Source organism: Salvia hispanica, unplaced genomic scaffold (genome assembly GCF_023119035.1).
Source record: "Salvia hispanica cultivar TCC Black 2014 unplaced genomic scaffold, UniMelb_Shisp_WGS_1.0 HiC_scaffold_699, whole genome shotgun sequence".
Classification (NCBI taxonomy): Eukaryota; Viridiplantae; Streptophyta; class Magnoliopsida; order Lamiales; family Lamiaceae; genus Salvia; species Salvia hispanica.
The window spans coordinates 9,903-14,413 of record NW_025952464.1 but is presented as its reverse complement, the minus strand read 5'-3'; the positions used below and the strand labels follow the sequence as shown (position 1 = coordinate 14,413).

The window sequence follows — 4,511 nt, the reverse complement described above, 5'->3', positions numbered from 1 at the left end:
GCTGCAGTTCACATTATCATTATTGCTACCTTTCTGACAACATAACATTGAAAACAATAATGCCAAAAGTGAAAATATACCCATTAAGAAGAAAACAGTCATTCTTTTAATATTAATAAACAAAAAGAAGAAAAGATGGTATACATGTTTTCTAGCTAACCAAAATTTCATTAGCCCAAAGAATCCTAAATAGTGTTTTTAAAAGTACAGAAAATACAAAAATATCCAAATAAATATATTATGCTTCTGCTTCCCATTATAAACAGTACATAGAGAATTTCAAACATACCAAACTGCACCACTGAATCAGAAGTCAAGTGATCCACATTGCTTGCTCTGCAAACTCTGTGTTCCATTAGTTTCTCTCGAATCTTGTTGCGCTCGGCATCCACGCTCGCGTCCGACCAATACCTTGCTTAGGCAAACCTCGATTAAGTCCATCGAGTAGAACGCAGCTTTACACCATTTCTGCATTTATAAGACATGTGTAAGAAACTTTAAACCCTCTCAATCTTCTGTCGGTGACATGTTATGGGTTGCAAGATGATGAGCTTAACTGCAGTTATTTAGCGCCTCAAGTAGAGACTATCGAAAAGCAAATGTAGAATATGCCAAAAAAAGGGGAAGTGTTGAAGGTTATATGCATCGTACTTTTTAATTTAAAGTATAACATGCCTAGTAGTTAAAGTAAATTCAATGCAGAATAGTCGAGTAAAATGAACAAATACGACCAACTAGATACTTCCTCCGTCTCATTCAAGCGACACACTTTCCTTTTTAGGATGTCTCACTCAAAACGACACACTTCTAAAATGAAATCATGTCTCCTACTTTAATCTCTATCCACTTAACATAGCAAACAAAATTGTAGGAGTATTAAATTCTGTGCAAAAATGGAAATGTTTCACTTTGAATAGGACGGAGGGAGTAGAATTTGTTTGAGATATGTGCTCTTCTAAAGATTAAACTGAAGGCAAAGCAATTTACACTCTTACCTGGCTGGAGATGTAACCACACCTTTCACAGTTTCCCTGCTCTGGCATTTTTGTATGGGTTGCTATCCTAAAATCTTCACCAGATTTTATGATGTCGAGTATAGCTTTGGCCTAAAATGACAACCACGGAATGCAATGTTACACCAAAATAAAAAAATATTGTGCCAAAGACAACACCAATATCAGAACAGATTGTAGGACCTGATCCTCTCCAAATCTTTAATGAATTCCCAGCAAAGCCACGATAAGCATTGGGAGAGTATATGCCTGCAATTCAAATTATAACATAATGATGATCAAAGAATGTGTAAGGGAAGACAAGTAGGCTTAAAAGAAAGTCACTAGATACCAAGAGAATTTCAATGACCAAACAAGAAACCAGTGAATATGCAGGAAATGTGCATTGAATACTTACACTCGGTTGAGAAGTAATCCAACCGTTTGAAGTATGCATACGTAAGTGTGTTAAGGGGAACGACTGCTAAAAACGGCTGCTACAAGCATACAATTAACAATGAAAAGAAAGCATAAACTTCTAATTCAAAAGGATATATCACAATTTCCTTCTCATAGGTGTACTTAAAGGCTTGCATCTTGGAATAGGCCCATCTTCACCCGTAATAATAGAGGTGCATCTACTCAGCCTGCCATTTTAACAAGGAGTTTCCACTGATCAAGCTGACAAAGAAAATGGAGCACAAAAGTACAAACTTATCAAGCTTTCTTCTTACTTTCAAGATCTTAACATATACTCCTCGTTCCCTAGTAATAGAGTCATTTCCGTTTTTAGTAAAAGTCCCAAAACATTTTTCCACACCTACTTTACTCTCTCTTACTTTTTTCTCTCTTCATCTCTCTACCTTTCATTTTTCCCCTTTATTCTCTCTTTTTCTTAACACCAACACAATTTTTCTTAATCTCCGTGCCGAAAATAAATGCCACCATTACTATGGAACGGAGGGGTATTACCTTGCAATGTCGCTCCTCAATATGTTTAGTAGAACTGTCTCAGCAATGTCATCTGCATTATGCCCTGTAACTATCTTGTCCACTTTTAAAAGAGAAGCACCCGGTCGAGAGCCTTAAACAGAAGCAGATCACCATTTTTAGATTTGGATAACTAAGTACCCAATGTGAGGATTCTAATCGTAGAAGTTGTTCAATCGAAACTAAAGTTATGTTCTTTTCAGGTTCCTAGTTTCATCATTCTTGTTACCTGGCGACAAAAACACCACAAAAGGTACAATTGTTCTTGAGACCTATCAGCTTCACAATCTCATCCATCGTCCACCCATATAAGTCTTTATACGAGACAACTTTAAGAGGAATTCCATACTGAAAGCATATAAAACGCATCAATCGATTAGACATTACAGAATCACTGAAAATGTGAGAGGAAAACCAGTTCATCTAGCTGGACTCTCCTTAACCCTATAAGCCTATAGCTTTAATTCGAACAAACACATTGCAAAGCTAAACCCTAAACCCTAAATCCAAAAATCGGCATATAAAACGAAACAAACTTCATCGCCAGAAATGAAAGAGGATAATCCTGCAAGCAGCAATTGGTGATACAACACACCTGAATTTCATTTCTTTAACAGTTTCAAGTGAATCATCTCTGTATCCAGTAATTCCTTCATCAACCGAAAGCAAGAAAAGATCGAGCCCGTAATCGTGTCTACGATTCAATTCGGCCATCACATATGCAAGCACAGTTGAATCTGCCGAAACACAATCCAATTAGTACCAACCGATTGCAATCCAAATTAGGGCAAAATTAGAAGAGGGGGCAAATTTTCTGCACCTTTTCCTCCCGAAGCTCCAATAGCGACGCGTTCGCCGCGCTTGAAGAGGTGATTGTCCACAATCACTCTGTGAATTTCGTCTTCTAGAACTGCGAGAAACACTCTTTGCATATCTATTGCAGAGAGGAAGAACAGCATGTTTATTCAATAATGGTTTGAGAATTAAATTGAGGATTATAGCAAAAAAGTTTACTTGTTCGAGTGTTTTAGGGCGCTTGAGGGCGGCTTGCTTTGTTGCAGATGGTGAAAACCCCCACCCCTCTGGCCCCCGCTGCTTCCGACGCCATATCAGCACGGGGAGGGCGGTTTTTAAGCCTTCAAAATTATTTGGATATTTGGGGAAAAAAAAAACAAAGCCATAAATTTAAATTTAAATTTCTTAGATTTTGATGGAGGGAAAACTCACTTATATTTCCAAATCTATTAAGTGTATAAAAAAATTTTTTATATATGTATGCGTATATCATTAATTTTCGATATCTTATGAACATTTGTGCAAAAAAATATCATCATAACAAATCGTATCATTATTAATATTATTTAAAAATTTAGGATTTTTTTTTATAATTCTATAATATATTCTAAAAAACAAATTTTTTTTTTCCACCCCAAAATAGTTGGAAACTTTTTTTTATAATAAAATATACAGCAAATACCTTATGAAAAATATCATATCAATACATATTAGTGTTCGTAAATACTATTTTACACCAGTAACAATTATTGCCCAAATAATATGTAGTACCTCATTAGTTTCAACTTATTCAAATCTTATCTGGGGGAAATATCTTAATTTTTGTTGCAACTTTTCCCTTTCTTCTTCCCCTTCTATCAATTTTTTTTCCCCGAGTGGCGGCGCCCTCGGCTGCCCGGGCCTTCTTGCCCCCGGGGAAGTTTCCCCTTTCTTCTTTCAGCCTCTTGAGTTGGTTTGTTGTCATCACTCTTTTCTTTTATATCCTCTACCGACTGCAATATCTCAAAAAATATTATTTTCTCATTTTTTTATTTTTTAATATTTCTCTTTGGAAAAATGAGTTTGTATTTTTTAAAAAAAGGTAGTTGTTCTAATTTATTTTAAATTAATATAATTTTATTGTTTTAAATAATTTCAAGTGTTCTCTAGTATATCAAAAAATTCAAAACAATTTTTTTTTTATGTACGCAAAAAACTTCATTTGATTTTTTATTTTGGATAAATGTACTCCCACTCCATTAAATATTTAATTATATTTTATTACTCCTTAATTAGTAGTACTAGTATATTTTCATATAACAAATAATGAATAGACCAAAAGAATTAGAAAAATGTACTCCTAACACAAAACGATTAATTTTTATTTCCAAATAGACAAAAGTATTTAAATAAAATTTAGAAATGGAGAGAAACTCACAACGGCAACATGCAGACGAGCAGGCGGAGCCTGTTCTTCATTTTGAGGAACCATTTCAAATTTAATCGACTTTATAACTTTCAAGTCATCCGACATTTTTCTGCCAAGGAAAGAGAATATCGAGTGGTGAGCCAAAATTTCATCATGTCAAAATTAAACTTCAAAAAAATACATAAATTAAATTATATAGGTTCAAAATGTAAAAGTTAAATATAATCACATCATAACATTTGTCTTATATTCTTCATCTTTCGAAATCGCCGCATAATAGTTTCATTAGTAATTAACTTTAACAAACACATCTTTTTCGATGTAAG

The 4,511-nt window shown here is 34.3% G+C and overlaps 1 pseudogene; it reads right to left on the bottom strand.

Moving 5' to 3' along the window:
* Positions 1–214: 214 nt before the first annotated feature.
* LOC125199821 lies at positions 215–2,941 on the bottom strand (annotated as a pseudogene).
* Between the last annotated feature and the right edge of the window lie 1,570 nt (positions 2,942–4,511).